The following is a 17367-nucleotide window of genomic DNA, read 5'->3' as shown; positions in this document are numbered from 1 at the left end:
ACTGACCGATGTTTTATAACTTTATTATATGGCTTAAAAGCTAAATGACATAAATGGAGCTCAAAACTTCAACTATATTCTCAACTGTCCCAAATTCTAGCAGACATATAATAAACATGTGTTGAACTGAATTCAAATGAAAAAGTGAGAACGATAATTTTTTATTTTTTATTATTTTTATTATTTTTTTAGCATTTTTTATTTTTTATTATGAAATTTATTGTCAAATTGGTTTCCATACAACACCCAGTGCTCATCCCAACAGGTGCCCTCAATACCCATCACCCACCCACCCCACCCTCCCCCCCCCATAAACCCTCAGTTTATGATCTGTGTACTATAAATCACTCTGGGGTTAATAAATAAATATACTGGGGTTACAAACTACAGTCTAGTTAGACAAAGAACTTTTAAAAAAAATTAAATTTACACTAGTGTTAAGTAAGTCTACAGATTATATTACAAATTTTAAATCACCAAAGTTTTAAATTATTTTCAAGAATCATTAGTAGTTATCTCCAGGAAAATAGAAACCATATTTTAATAAAACTAAATTTCATTAAAACATTTTAAACAAAGCAAATTAAGTGATGCTTATCCATACGGAAAAATTGTACCTTGACCTCTATTTCACACAATATATGAATGTCAAATCAGATAGATTACAAATCTAAATAAAGATGTTAGAGGAAAGCATAGAACAGTTTTGTCAACTTGGAGTAGGCAAAGAGCACACACCATAAAAGAAAAAGTAACAAACTGAACTTTTAAAAAATAAGGAGTATCTGTTCATCAAAAGACCCCATTACAAGAGTGAAAAGGCAACCCACAGAGGAAGAGAAGATATTTACAATACATATACACAGCAAAGGAACCATATCCAGACTATATAAAAAATTCCTACCAAACAGAAATAAAGAGGGAGTCAACTTATAAAAACATGGGCAAAAGACTTGAATTGACAACTCATAAAAATAGAAATACAAATACTAATAAGCAAGCGAAAAGGTGCTTGGGTTCACTGTCATCAAGGAAATACAAATTAAACCACATTCAATACATTTCCACCAAAATGACTAAAATAAAAAAGATAGAAAATGTCAAATATTGGTGAGGAGATAGAGTGATTGGAACTCTTACACACTGTTGGTGTGAGCGTAAGTGCTTATAACCACTCTGGAAAACTGATTTATCTACTGAGTCTGAACATACACACACCCTGTGTGTGCCCCAACACTTCCACTTCTACATATATCCAACAGGAATGTATGTGTGTATGTATACCTTCACCAAAAGAGATGTACTAGAATGCTCAGAATGTTCATAATGGCCCCTGTCCCCCCCCTCCACCAAAGGAAACTACTTTAATGCCTGTTAACAGAGGAATGAATAAACTGTGTTGTACTGATCAATGGAACACTACATAGCAGTAATAATGAACGAACACAATACATGATCAATGGAGATAAATCTCATAAACATTATGAAATGAAAGAAGCCAGGCACAAAATAATATATATCATGTATAATTCCATGTATATAAAATATAAAAACAATCAAAACAAAGGAGAATGGTTCCCCAAGGTGAGAAGGGTTAGTGACATGAAGGAGAGCTTCTGGGGTGCTGGGCACATTCTGTTTCCTGATCTGGGTACAGTTACACAGGTGTGCTCAGTTTGTAAAAGCTTATCTTGTTACACACTTAGGATCTGTACAGTTTCTCTGAGAACATTACATACCAATAAAAAGTTTTCAAAAGTTCAACAGATTGATATCTATATACAGCATGTAGTAAGCAAACCAAAGTTGAACGAATCTTCTCAATGAATGAAACAAAAATGCCCCATGACTTTGGGAAAGCAGGATTTGGGTTCTGAAATATCAGGGTGACCCCTTGCACTGCCTGATTCCCCAGGCAGCTGTAGGATCCTCCATTGACTCTGCATACACACACAGCCAGACCCAGCCGGCATGACTTCATTGTAGTCACAAACAAGTACAATGCCTTGTAACTAACGAGACTAACAAATGGCCATGTAATGAACCCGAATGGATTGTTTCTAAGGAAAGAGGAAAAAAATGAAGAAGAAAACATGCTGCAATAGCAGGAAATTCTGACTCAGATGTTGGTGTAATCCCATGTGGGATGGACAAGCCAATTAGTCAACATTCTCACCATCCTCGGACCCATTTTCTCAATGAAATTGGAGTTCCCGTGGATTAAAAGCGTCAAAATGTGTTTTAATGAACTTTTTCCCAGTTAACACATAAGAGTAACTAAATCAAGGCAGCTGTTATTTCATCTTTCAGAATAATTGAGGTTATTTTACAATCATACTTCTTTATGTTTTTTAAAATGCCCCCATTATCCAACCCAGAATTATTACTTAAATAAATAATTAAAAGATGGGAGAAATGGTTTTGAATGATAGGAAACTAAATGTTATCCCATAAAATAAGGTCTTTGGCACAGTGCTAAAGAAGATTGACTACAAACCATGTAGATTTTAAGAGCTTATTTTAATATGTTTTTTAAAATCAGAAAATATATTGGGGGCCACTGTGAGACAGCAACTGTAATTTTGATATAAAAAGTAGGTAATGACAATTCAGTAGCATTTTTAACGAACTTGAGTTTTCCTAATCATAAGAGCTCTACTCCCCTTAGAAAACTGATGCACAAGGTCTCATTCAACATGGTATCTGCATTATCATGCTTTAATGCAGTCCCACAAAGGATAAACCAGTACAACATACAAACTCACCATGCCTTGTGTCAGGGTCAGGCAGAAACGAACATTACTTATAATACATTTGGATCCGACTTAGGCAAACATACTAAAAACAGACTACCAAGAGACACAGTAAGCTCTAGTTTCTTGAAAAAGAATCACCTGATAAAAGACAGGAAAATACACAGTCCCTTCACTGCCTCTGTTGCCAGATGTGGAGCCCTTAGTGCAATAGGATGGCCTAGAACTAACAGAGAAGTGGGACACTCACCTATTTACCCCTCTTGTGTGCTGCTCCCCGAGGCAGGTAGAGCACTGACCAATTCCCCACCCACCACTTTCCTTTTTACCACCATCTCTTCCAAACACAGCAAAGAGTAAAAGTTATTAAAACAACAACAGCAGCAATAGCAGGCACACCAAAACAATTAGGAAGGCAGAAGCAGAACTGTGATGATCTGAAATGCAGCTTCTTATTTGTGAGGAACACATTAGCCTTGACCACCAAAGACTCAGGCCTTGAGGTCGGGTGGGGCGGTGGGAGAGAGAACCTACCACAGAAGGGCAGAAACACACCGGATGGGAACCTGCTAAGATGAACAAAGACCAGCCGTGGCACACAACCCCTTACAGGCCAGCTGTGGGCCTGAGAGCAGAGATAAACTAAATCAAGGGTAGACAGACAGCAGCCTCAAGGACAAGCCCCTTACGTCTTCATTACTGATACATCCGGAGACACTAGTGCAAACGGTTTTGCCTGATTAAATGATGAGTAAGAACATAATCAAAATGGGACATATGAAAAATATGGCAGAACAAGGAGAGAAAACAGCCTCAGTGGAAGTACATTCTTATGAAAGCAAGTTAATTCAAGGTATTGGAGAAAATGCCATGATCTTTGGCATTCACTGCATGCATTTATTCAACAATTTGTATTGAGTTCCTATTATGGGCCAGAAATACAGAAATGAAAAAATAAATAAATATTCTATCTTAATGGGATTATCGTTCTGGTAAGGGAAACAGACAATAAACAAATATGATATGATGGTAGTTTTAAGTGCTATAAAGAAATACTGGGCAAAGAAAGAAAATAGAGTGGTGGTAGCATGGAGAGGAAAGATCAGTGTGCTTCCTCCTAAAAGGTGGATAGCCACAGGAGTGTTCTGTGCCTGCCCTAACAATGAGAGAAATCTGGATGATCTATAAAAGCATAACTTTTTAAGGCCCATCAGAGATTTCAGATTGTGATTCAGTCAGAGGCGCTGAATTCCAGAGGACAACAAGCTCAAGGAGAGATGGGACACATGAGTTGCTTGGCCTTTTGCAGAGACAGGAGGGACAGGTGCCAGCAACAGACAGAGGTGGCAGACAAAAGCAGGAATGAGGAAGACAACTAAAAGGTTAACAAATTCTGAAAAGGCGAATGTGGGTTGATATGAGAGTTTAGAATACCTGGAAACCTCTCATGTAGGGCACTAGGTACCCAAATTTCCAGATCTTTTCCATAGGCCTCCATCAGGTACTCCCAAGAAATACTGGGAGCAGGGCAGAAGCCCTGAGAGAGCTTGCCTCAGTGATGCAGGAGTGCAGATGATGACCAGATACTATTGGGAGGTAGGCGCCAAACATAACCTGCTTCTGGGCCCTTCTCTCATAGGAAGAAGTCACCTGCCCCTCCGGGAGAGGGAGAGTGCTGTCTTGCAGGGCAGTCCTGGGCAAAGGTCAGTGGCTACAAGGAAAGGGGTAGAAAATTGCACTCCCACCCTGTACTGACACTAGGAAAAGCATGGATGCCTCTTGGGGAGGGCAGGAAACCTGCTCATACCTAGAATCCTGCATTGACTTAAAGCAGAGTCCTGCTGCCTTGGGGTGAGGGCTCGGAGTGGAGTGGGATACTCATTCCCATGACTACAGCAGAGTTTGGCTTCCACAGGGGCTTGCGAAGAGTAGAAATGTTGGGAAAGCCCCACTCTTGTCCTCAGGCACACAGAGCCTGGCTGAGACCTAGGGGCAGGAGAACCAAGAAACTACCCTGTCCCCACCAGGAGTCCCCAGTGAGTAACAAGCACAGCATTAACAGCTTATAGCCGAGGGAAGGGCAGGAGCACAGAGAGAAACACCCGCTGTGGTGCCAACATACAGAGCCTGCTGAAAGCTGAGGATAAAGCACAATAATGAGAAAAGTCCTCCAAGCAACCCAATCCCTACACTAAAAACAGAGTAGCAGCAACCCACTGCTAGAGAAATTTGAAACATGTGAGCACCAAAGATAAGAATAGAGACGATAAAATCCAAACCTAGCTCAGCAATGAAAGATGGACTCATCCACTCTCAGACTAATGGCTGGACAGAAGAGGAGTAAGCACCTTTGCACTCACATACTGTTCACCTCAGGCTCCACTGTTCTGGCACATACGACATCTAGCATGCAATCAAAATTATGACGTATAAAATAGGCAAGAAATAAAACAATCCATTCTCAGGAAATACAGTATTCAACACAATACTGTCGACCCAATGTAGCCCATATATTCAAAATATCAGACAAGGAGTTTAAAATAATTATGATTAATATGTTAAAAATCTAGTGGAAAAGATGGGAAATTTCATCAGAGAGATGGAAACTATGGTTACAAAGTCAAATGGAAATGAAAAATATAGTTATTTAAGGGACTAAATACTTAAGTGAAGTCAAAACTTAAAACTTTTGTAAGAAAAAGAAAAATATTTTCATGTCTTTAGGGGAGGAGGAAGTGTTCTTCAACAAGATACAAAAAATGCAAAGCATCAAGAAAAGATGCACAAATTCAACTATAAGAAAATGAAGACTTCCTCTTAATCAAGAGAATAACAGAATGAGAGGAGTTGCTACAAGTTGGGAGAAGATATTTATAATAAATATAACCAAAAAGTGGTTTATATTAAAAATACAGTAAAACCTTGGATTGTGATTAATTTGTTCAGTGAGTGTTCCACAGGACAAGCAAACATTTCTAATGAATTTTAACTTGATAAACGAGTGATGTCTTGCAATACAAGTAGTATGTGACACCAAACATCACATGATCACAACTGAGCCAATGGTTCTTCTCTCTCTGTGGGATTGTGGGTGATGAATGCAATGTCACATTTCTGTGAAATCCTCAAAAGAGGGCAAAAGCAAGTATCATTGGATAGGTTCCTTGTTAAAGTTGCTCGAAAAGGAAAAGATTCCACTGAGCCAATAGATAGCAGTGATTCCATTAGTGATAGTGAAAGTCGTCCTACACAATAACCCTCCTGTCTCTTGTCTCCCTCACACGAAGGTTTTCAAAGGTACGTTCAGGTTAATTTGTTTATTTTTCTTTATAGCTTGTATTTTCTTTATTATTTTGTATTATATTACAGTATTGTAATCATTTTTATGTGAATATTTTTGGGCTGTGGAATGAATCATCTGAGTTTCCATTATTTCTTATGGGGAAATTGGCTTTGGTATGCAAGTGCTTTGGACTACAAGCATGTTTCCAGAACGGATTATGCTCATAAACCAAGGTTTTAATGTATATAAGGAATTCCTACTATTCAACTAGAAAAGATGAGCAATCCAACAGGAAAATAGAAAAAAGACATAAATAGGCATTTCACATATAAGAAATTATGAATGGATACAAAGCATTTGAAAAGATGACCAACCTCATCATTGATCAGGGAAATGCAAATTAAATCCTCAAAAAAATTCTATTCTGTACCTAACTGGAAAAAAAAATTTAAATCTAACAATATGAAGTCTTGGCAAGGATGCTGAGAGCAAAAGGAATTCTCATCCACTGCAGGAAGGAGCAGAAAATTATTAAAGCCATTTAGGAAAACCATTAGGCACATCCTATTAAATTGAGCATATGTGCATCTCACAATCCAACAATTGCACTTTAGGTACATATATATGAGGAATTCTGGCACTTGAGTTCTGGGACACGTGTACCAAAACGGTCATATAGAGGCAATCATAAAGCCTCAGACTAAAACCAACCCAAATGTCCATCAACAGAATGGATAAATAAATTGCGGCATAGTCATACAGTGGAATATTATAAAATAGTGATAATGACCTACAGCTGCATCTATCAACATAACTGAATCTCAAAACAAAAATATAGGAGCAAAGCAAGAACAAAAAAGGAAGTCACAAAAGAAATAGAAGAGTATGATTCCATTATTCAATTTCAAAATCTGGTTGAACTAGAGAATATAATCTTTAGCAATGCATACAAAGATAGTAAAATTACGAAGAAAAGCAAAGTAATGGTAAACCAAAATCAGGATAGTTCTTATATCAGGTGGGGGTTGGGGCAGAGAGGAGGAGCTGATCAGAGAGAGTCATATGCAGATGATTTGAGTGGGTTTCTAAGGCACTGATAGTGTTCTTTCTCTGAAACTGAGTGGTGAGAACGTGTGTGATCTTTTCATTATTGTTTTTTAGGCTATACACATATGTTAAATAAAGTCTTACAAATGTGTATGTTGAACAATAGCAAGAGTTATTAAAGACCTATCTTCAAAGTCATGGGGCTCAGAGAGATATATCTGATGTTACAGGTCAGATATATCTCATCCTAATCCAACTGTTACAAAGCAAAGAAACAAATATGGAAAATGTCTACATTTACTTACAATCATAAGATTGATACTAAAATCTGAAAAAGAAAGAATGCCCTGTAAAACCAGCTACAGATCAAAGATAAATGTAAAAATCAAAATTACTTCTATCCAGCAGCATATTGAAAGCCATCGTGATAATGGCGCAATGGTCTCCAAATGCCCATAGAAAATGGAAGTTATATAGATACTAGATATGCTAAGAAAGGGCCACTAAGAAGTTAAGTCATACTTAATCTTCTTGGCATGCCTAGTTTTTAACATTCTGCATTTTAAATTATAAATTATATAGGTGTTTATCTAAACCTAACCAAGTTCGTATTGATTGATCCTCAATAAACAAAATGCCCACTTAACTTTGAAGCATGCTTCATTTTCAAATGTCTTGTTCAATAAAAAAGAAAAAATACCCAGAAAGACAACTACTCAGTGTTTTTATTTGTTGCTTTTGTGACGTTTTTCTTTGCTTGCAGCTGCTTCATTCTCTCGGTCTCATTTTATTTGGTGTATTTTAAGAGGTAGCAAGAGGAGTATCAGGGTTGCAAAGTTCAAGGCCTAGTGCAATTCCAGACACAGGAAATCCCCAATCCAATTTTCAACAACAAAAATCATTAGATAGTTGAAAAATATGACCTACAAAAAAAGGAGGAAAAAAGTTTTCTCATTATTTGGCCTTAGAGAAGAAGCCAAGAAGTGATCTAATAATGGGCTTCAGCCCTGACAGGCCCATCTGTGGAGGGTCTGAGCACCAAAAGAAAAGGCAAGGGAACCAGGTTTGGGCCATACCAGTGACTGTGAGGGTCATATAAATGATCAAGAATTTTCTGATGGAAGGCTTTTGTAGAAGTTAAAAAAAGTGGCTAACTGGGGAAAGATTATGGAAAATTTCACTCCTGGGAGGGTTTCTAAAATAGGATGCATTCTTAGGTCTTACATGGAAAGCTAACAAAGGAGGGATAAATAAAATCTTTCAAGGTTCCATCTAATCCAATATTCCATGACAGTTCTTAAGAATTCTTCTTCTATTCTAACCACTTTAAAGGAGGAAATTGTCCTTTGAAAAGTCTCCATAACCTCAATAGACTTTTCCCTGAGCATCTCCTAGATACTCTGGCTGCCAAGATCTTCCCACAATTTAGGATCTAAATGCAGGTGGGCAGGCACTTCTCAAGAAATCCGTGTTTTCATAATCCCTGTCAGAGACAAAGCCTTGGTTTTCAGAGGACAGTTGCTGCATGTATTGTGCTATTGCCCAACACAGACAAAGGGGACTATGTTTGAACAAATATTGTCCTTCCCAATGAACAGAGTAGGTGGTCTACAGAATAAAGCTAGACTCCTAATACACAGGGTGTGTTCAAAGACAACAAACATCTGAGCTCCTTTTGAATTAATTTATATTCAAGCTTTGTTTAGTGAAACTGCTGGGTGTTGACTGCTTGCAGGATACAGACTTCTTTCCCAAGATAATGAACCACGTGTCCAAATGCTCACACATCACCACAGCTACTCCTGAAGGGAGCTGTTTTCCCTTCTTGAGTGTCCCCTCTTACATGTTCAGGGCACTCAAATTGGCTTCATGAAAGAAAGATCATTCCTGTTCCTGGTTGAATACTCTAAGCACATTGCTGGTATCTGAAGGTACAATAAGAAGGGCCTAATTTATCTGTGACTCAAGAAAAAATAAGCCTTAGGTAGACTGATGAATGTGAATTGCAGTGTACTTGGAAGAAATGGCTGAAATTGATTAAAGATTGACTTGCAGATGGGACATGGCAGAGAGTGTCTATGGAAGGAAATCATTCTGATTAAATGAAGGTGGCGGGTTTCATCCAGAAGTCATGACTGGTTGCAACTGGCAATGATAATCTTTTAAGTAAAAGAACTGTGTTCCTGAATCCCTTCTCCATTGGCCTAAGCAACCACAGGATAAGTTGTCTCACTTGAGAGGATGGAAAGAGTAGAAGAGTTGAATGACAACACTATATTTGAACTTCCTCAAAGGAGGAAAGGGAGATAGACTTTAAGCAATTTTGATCTCAATAGTGATCATCTTTCCCATGGTCAAATCCAACTATGGTACAGGGCACAGCTATAACTTCTCTATTCTCACAGCCATTCACTCATCACTATGTTCTAAGCATTTGTTAGCCATGGCACATAAGATTAAAAAACAAAAAATAGAAGCACTTGGTATTTTGGTATTCTACAGATTTTCATTATTCAATTTAGACAGGCTAACAGAGGTATCATCAATCTTTCATTATAGAAAACGGGGGCCAAGATGCTGCCTTCCAAAAAAAAAAAAAAGAAAGAAAACCAAAGAAAAAGAAAAAGACATTTTTTAACTTAATTTTTTTGCCATTTAGTTTTATAAACTAAAGGATTATTTTTGGCCCCTAATGTTTTATAAAATCCCAGAAGCCTATGCAGCTTAGGGTACTGTTTTTTGTTTGTTTGTCTATTGACTGTGGAAACTTTCTTAATTATTTAACCTTCTGTGATCTTCTGAATGTTCCTACAGAAGTCATTCTGCAAGATCAGCTGAAGGCTTCTGTCCACACAATATTCTGCAGCCTCCAGTTCTGTACCAATTTGATAAGCCATGAAAAGAAGCTAACAACAGACCAGGGTTTTCTATCCAAATGAATGCTGTCACTTTGAAAAGCACTGTAACTGGAAGGCTGTATAATAATTCCTCCCCTACCATCAGTTCCCATAGAGAGAAAGACGAATTGCTATGGATTAGTATACAGATTTACTTCTGTGGATTTTTTCCCTAGTAGAAAGAAATTTGGTTTGAGGATAGGGTATTTTTAGTTACTCTGTGAATGATTAGGAAAACAAGGAAGGAAGGAAGGAAGGAAGGAAGGAAGGAAGGAAGGAAGGAAGGAAGGAAGGGAGGGAGGGAGGAACGGAGGAAGGAAGGAGAGATTGAAGCAAAATGCTGACTAGCACAAAAAGAGAAGATGAAGTAGAAGACAGATTAGAGGACAAGAGGACTGCAAAGAAGCTTTGGCAAAGGCAGAGGAAGAAAAGAGAAAGTAAACCCAGGTCAAGATGTGAACCCAGACAGTGTCAGGTTGCTGAGGCTCACATGACAAAACTAAGAGAAACTGTCTCACCATATGCTTATGTGCACTAGTTTGATGTCACTATGGGTGTGGCTAAGACTAGGTAAGCTGAAAAGTGGGAAGGAGGCTTTAACTAACACTAACCTGTCAAGATAGCCAGTGTATTTTAAGTTACAGTTACCTAAATTACTTCTACCTCAAACATCCACATTATTCTGTTGGCTCCTGCCTGCCAAGTCCATGGACCACAACAGTAATGGGGAGTCAGAAGTCAACCATCCCAAGTCACAAGATTTGGGCAGTGAACTTTGGGGTAGCTTCATGGCTTCCTATGATGTCAATACTTGATGACACCTTTAATTTTGATGCATAAATTATAGCTTAAATAAAAGATAGTCAAATAACATTATAAATACCCCTAAGAGGACTTTTCAGTGATCTAATTTTTGTCTTCAGAACAGGGTGTCAAGAAGCCACACTTACTTTGAAAGATTTTATGTCTCCATAGGAAGCAAGCTAATGGTTCGAACACAGTAGTTCTTGGTCTTTACTCCTCTCACCATATTTGAGCTCACATACTCTCAGCCAGGTCATTTTAGTTAATTATCTTTGCATTCAGACTCTAGGAATAAGTCAAATTTCCACTAGCATACTTTGTTTTAGGAAGGGGATGTTGCAAATATTAAACTTTTTATTTTCTTGTATCTTTGTGTAAAGGAATACTATTCTACCCATTAACCCTGATTCAGTCTTATTTTTTTATGGGAATTTTCTTCTCCTAGAAAGAAAAAGAATAGTTTTCTTAACCAATATTGTATCTAATATAAATGTTATGTAAGCGTCAGAGAAAAGTGTGTATTGTGTTTATATACCCAAAATGAAAAATTCTTCCTTTCCATTTAGAATATAATAAATTGAAACTTAACTTCAATATTCACTGTCAAATAACACATCTACATTAAGAAGAGAAGTGATCATTTTAGACTCACAAGAATCAAGTCTCTAAAGGCTAAAAAGCTGATTAACTTCATAATGTTTGTGTATCACAAATCAAAACAGATAGTCTGAAAGCGATTTCCTCTAAGTCCAAACTAACTTGAAGCATGGTCACACTTTGCACAGCACAGAAAACCTATTTTCTGCCCTCTTAGAAGTGTACTTCAAGGATAAGGAGTAGAAGCAGCTTGAATGTCATAATATTTGGTAATGGCAGACCCACTAGATAGAAAGGGGTAAAAATTGATTCTAGGGCCTCAGAATGCATGAGGAATGACTATTTAAAAAAATACCTAATGATACAAGGTAATTTTAAGAACATTACAGAGACCACAAAGGATAATGAATAGTATAGTGTTCTTCTCTCCAAAATGCAATTAACTGAAATAAAAGATCATGATAAAAGAACGATTAACAGATATGGTGACATTATCACTGCAGACTCAGATTTTTTTTAATGTCAACACTTATAAGGTTATTCATGTTCCCCAAAATATTTTGACTTGTCATGAGATTATAGTCTCATCAGTTACATGTTGATTGTGGCCATGTATTTTGAATAATTAACTGTATACCCTGGGAAAAGAAAGAAAGAAAGGAAGAAAGAAAGAACTAATGAACAAACTTTTCCATCAATTGTGCATTTTCTAAAGAAACAAAAATACTAATAAAAACAAATGGTTATTAATTTAACTTGTATTTTATCAGTGCAGTGTATTTTAAGAGATGAAAAGAAATACAAAGTACGGTTCTCATGAAATCATATTTGTTATAAGTGTTAGCACGTGTTTAACTGAAGTCACCCCTGGTACAATGTCAGTGTTTCTGTCAATACCTCAGAGACACTTATAAACTTCAAGATGATAAACACATAAGATGAATCATTAATATGTTTAACCAAATAATCAAGGTTCTATAATATCACCCTGAAGCAGAAATGATAGCTTATAGCTAACAAGATAATTCAGCAGGGATAAATATCAAGGTGTACATTGCACTCTGAGATGCTGGGTTGATAGCAGTTCATCTGGGGACAATCAGAAAATTTAGGTGGACCTAAACATATTGAGCAGTGTGTCCCAGCTATGGAAAATATTAATAAAATGTTAGGGTTTATTGATAGAAATAGAGGATACTGATTATGTAAAGTAATACTCCCATTTCAATTAATCAACCACTTTTACCTCTCTCTCTCTCTCTCTCTTTTTTTTGCCCAGATACCTATAGAGACCTTCCAGAAAATAGACTGTGGCTGGAGAAGAGATGTCAGGATCTTACAGTGCCTGGAAATAACACTGTTTGAAGAGCAACTGTATATGTTACCCTGGAAAAGAGTATGCTTCAAAGGGCTAGATGCCTCATCTACAAGAGAATGAACTTGATCAGATGGTATAACCAGGCCAGCGAGCAGAGGGTGCATGCATAGATTGCAGCTCGCTAGAAGAATGAATCTGAGCAGTTCAGAAAGGGAACAGAGGAGTCCTCAGAGGAGTAAGCTGCAAAATCCTGGCAGTGTTCAAGCAGAAGTGGAAGGAACATCTGTCAGGTAAAGAATGGATACATGACCTGAGGTCCGAGTGGCAGGTGGGCACTGAGCCAGATAATGTCCAAAGGCACTGTCAGCTCTAAGATTCCATGATTCTAAAAGGAAGAATGGGCTTATCTTGGCCATTATTCAGTGAGAATTGTTAAAGATTTCCTGTGAATCCTGTATTTTTTTCCTACTACAAATTTCTATTATCACATTTTTTCTTCAGTTGGACCCAGAATAAAAATTTTAAATTATGTTACTAGTAATATTTATTATTAAGAAAATAAGACATACTAAAAAGAACTTTTTATGACTTAAAATTTGCCTTCTTGAATTGGTGCCATGCTGCATCAACTTCCATTGGAACCTAGGGGCATACTGTGGGAGGCATAATAGTTATAACCACTGTCAATATCAACCCTTAGCTCCTTTGGTAATTTTCTGAGACATTTTCTGAGACATTTTTTTTCTTTGCAGGATGAAGGGTGCTACACTCATTATAACAGTCTCATTATACCATCTTGATGGTTCCTTTTGAACTTTCTCCAATTCCATTGGATTTTGAAACTGTAGCAATCAAACCCATAATGCATAGATAATGTAACTTTTTTGTGTGCTATATAGAAATTATAACACCTCTCCTGATATTTCCCGGAATTTGCTTATTTTCTTTAATGGCATAGAATTACATAAATTAAGAAACCTACAATAACTCTGAATTCCTTCTCGGGATCCTACATTCACACTATTAAAGCTAGAATGACCTTAGGAGATTATGGTCAATGCTCTGCTTTTACACAGAGAAGTGCTTTGCCCAAGTGGCAGGGCCTGAAAATAGAACCCGTTGCTTCTGACACAGAGCTAAGGGCTATTTCCATTCTATCTTTCTGTCTGCTTCATAAAAAACAATGCAGTGACTACTTTTGATTGCTCTTCTCTAATGCATTACCTTTTACTTGACTGTGCTGAAAATTAATCTGCTACTTTTTGCCTATACACATAGTCTAATGAGTTCTTCCTACAATTTATCCCTATCAGCTGGACATGGGCAAGTTATTTAACCTCTCTAAGCCTTGTTTCTACATCTGTAAGGTGGGAATAATAACACCAACCCAACTTTAAAGTGTGTGGTGAGAATGAAATGAGATGACATAATACCTTCATCACTGTCTCAGTCACTGGGCACAAAGTATGGACTCTTACATGGTTGCCGTTATAGTGCTGATTACACCATAATTAGTGTACGGTCACCCCAAACACTGCAAACAATTCTTTCTAGGAAAAATGCACTTGGGGAGTTGGAAAGTAGAGTGGATTTCACACACACTGCTTCAGCAGGCACAGGTTTAGGGTACTATGTGCTGCTTGCTTGAATTAGAGGGAGCATCAATCACAAGCGTATGTTATTTAAAATATGACAAATATTCTAAAAATGTTGTTTGGCAAGTCTAATTTAAAACAGCATGAACTTATCCCATTTGAAAACATTCATACACCATGAAATAGCTAAGTTACATTTTCATTTCAGTAATAGGTTGCAAAGGGGAAAAAGATGTTACAGCTCAAGCAATCACAAACACACAGCCCTCCCTAACTAACTCTGCAGTTACTAGGTAACCAGGTAGTGCTGTGTGAAAATGAATTCAGGTGTTTGAACTAGAGATTCCCATGCACCTGAGGTGAGTTTTGTCGTGGCAATGGCTAGTCTAATAAATGATTCCACTGTCAATTGCATTTCTAGAGTTAGCAAGACTGGTCCCACAAAGGCTCTCTGTAGGAGGGCCCAGAATATAGGGAGAGAGTCTCCAGAATAGAGTCTTAGAGAACACAACAAAGTCTGGCATATTTCATGTAAAAATGAGAAGCTTAAGCTTTTTAAAAAAAAAAAAACCAACGAAAAGCATATCTTGACATCCCATTTGAGCATAATCTCTGCAGAGAAGGCGCAAAGATCGCTAAGAATAGGGAGTAGATGATAAATGGCAGATATCAGTTTTATGCTATTGTAGACAAATTTAAGTGTAGCGTTGTTTAAAGATCAAAGAAAAAGCTAAATGGCCCATCACAGAGCTCTGTTTCATCTCTTTCAACTCTATACTCTTAACAACTGATGAATTTTCATCTCCATATGTTCCTTCAGTAAATTTCAGTAAGGTTGGACATGTTTCAACCTTTTGAACAGGGGAGAAGGGAGGAACATGCCTTCTATCCTCACCCCTCAGCTGAGAAATACCAAACTCTCTTCTAATGGCAGAGACCTTTTTATTTCCTTCACACATATTACTCATAAGACTTGAAATGCAGTAGAAAATCAACAAACCAACTTTGATTTCTTTCTTTTTAATAACAAAATGTTATTCAGAATCAAGCTAGTTCAGTTCCTTAAAAAAAAATTAGGGGTGCCTGGGTGGCTCAGTTGGTTAGGCGTCCGACTTCAGCTCAGGTCAGGATCTTGCCGCTTGTGGGTTCAAGCCCCACATCAGGCTCTGTGCTGACAGCTCAGAGCCTGGAGCCTGCTTCAGATTCTGTGTTTCCATCTCTCTCTGCCCTTTCCCACTAACTGTCTTTCTCTCTCTCAAAAATAAGCAAACATTAAAAAATTAAAAAAAAAATATTAGTGTTTGTGATCAATGAACAATTAAAACAAATTTATAATTAATGACTTTGACTTTTACAATTCTAATCACCTAAACCCATTAAAGAAGTTTACTGCAAGAACTCATGGATCTTGCAGTCCGTGAGTTGGAGCCCCGTGTTGGGCTCTGTGCTGACAGCTCAGAGCCTGGAGCCTACTTCAGATTCTGTGTCTCCGTCTCTCTCTGCTCCTCCCCCACTCACACTCTATCTCTCAAAAATAAACATTAAAAAAAAAAGATTAAGTTTAATGTGTGCTTCAAAGGTCAAGAACTATACAGAACTATAGACAAAAAATTCGGACCAAAAATAAAATAAAGCTTAAAAGTTAATTATGAGACTTCTGGTCAACAGGGTACAGCAAGTTCACACTCTCATGAGCCTCCTCTGTTCCAAACACGTGGCAATTAGAGATGAGTTATAACAAGTGAAAACCAAAAGGCTATAGTTTGGCTCTAAAAACCAGATAAACATCTCTGTGGACTAGAAATGGATTAGAATCACAAGGCAGTGAGTAGGTCTGAAGCCAGGGGATCTGCAGGGCTTCAGATCTAGAAGCCAGCACTGTCTTCTGGGCATCCTGTTCCTATAGGTACAGAGAATCTAAAGTAGCTTTGCTGGAGATAGGGGGACCTATGCCAGGTTAACTGCATAGAAGCAAGCAAGGTAGCTTGCTTTCCTCATGAGAGGAAGCTGAAAACAAGAAAACATGCCAAGTGGTACAGCTTTATAAAGAGTTTTAGCCTCTAGAGGAGATATGGACAAAGATATGAATCAGAACCAGGCACTGAATCAAGCTACCTGCTGGCTTTGTAACAGAATATGTGATCCTCGTTATCACCATTGGCAAGGGTGGCTGATACAACATAATAAAACCCAGTTCTGGACAGGCAGTGTTGCAGGCCAGGTGAAAGTAATCACAAAACCTCCAGAGAGAGAATGGGGAGCCCAAAGGGAAAGAACACAATACAAACAACAATACAAACTGAATCTTAAATCATCCTACTCAAAATGAGTCAGCAAACCCAAATTCCAAAACACATGAAGAAGTACAGTGTTAAAAATGTCAACAAAATCAACAACTGGAATAAAAATTCCATTCCAGATTAAATTAATTTTATGGAAAATCTACATAACATTTTTTAAAATTATGCTTAGGGTGATCAAAGGACTACTTTTCTAGAAAAAGAAAATTTACTAAAATTGACTCAAGGAGAAATAAGAAAACCTGAAAATATCAATAAACATTAAGAAATTCAATCAAGAATCGGAAAGTACGCTCTCTCTTCACACACACACACACACACACACACACACACACACACACACACACAAACTAAAGCCACCTGACTCAAGAGGTAAATTTTATGAAGGAATACAAAATCTTCAAACTAAGCCAATTCATTTATCAAGATATTACCTTGAGACCAAAACAAGACAAGGGCACTACAATAGAGACCAATCTTATTTATGAATGCAATGCTAAATGATTATTAATGCGGTATAAAACTTCCTCCACTTTTAACAGATAAAATTAGAAAATAGACAATAAAGGTAAAAAAAATGAGCTTATGATTTCAGTCAATCTATATAATATATTATCATAAGGTGAATTTGTCATTCTTGAAAAAGCAAACATAAAAACACACAATATCCTATGTTTGGTCCAAATTGCAAAATATGTTAGTGATTCTTTATGAAAAAAATAAAACCCACAGCAACCCTATTTAATACACATGGAGGGTTCTGTGGATTTGTC

General features: G+C 37.3%; 1 protein-coding gene across 7 annotated transcripts in view; it reads right to left on the bottom strand.

Moving 5' to 3' along the window:
- Window positions 1–17367, bottom strand: part of CPQ (carboxypeptidase Q) — a 548491-nt gene that overhangs the window by 250855 nt on the left and 280269 nt on the right. The window lies entirely within an intron of this gene.

The sequence above is a fragment of the Panthera onca genome, chromosome F2 (genome assembly GCF_046562875.1).
Source record: "Panthera onca isolate mPanOnc1 chromosome F2, mPanOnc1 haplotype 2, whole genome shotgun sequence".
NCBI lineage: Eukaryota > Metazoa > Chordata > Mammalia > Carnivora > Felidae > Panthera > Panthera onca.
Note: the sequence above shows the minus strand (reverse complement) of the source record. Positions and strands in the feature narration are given on the sequence as shown.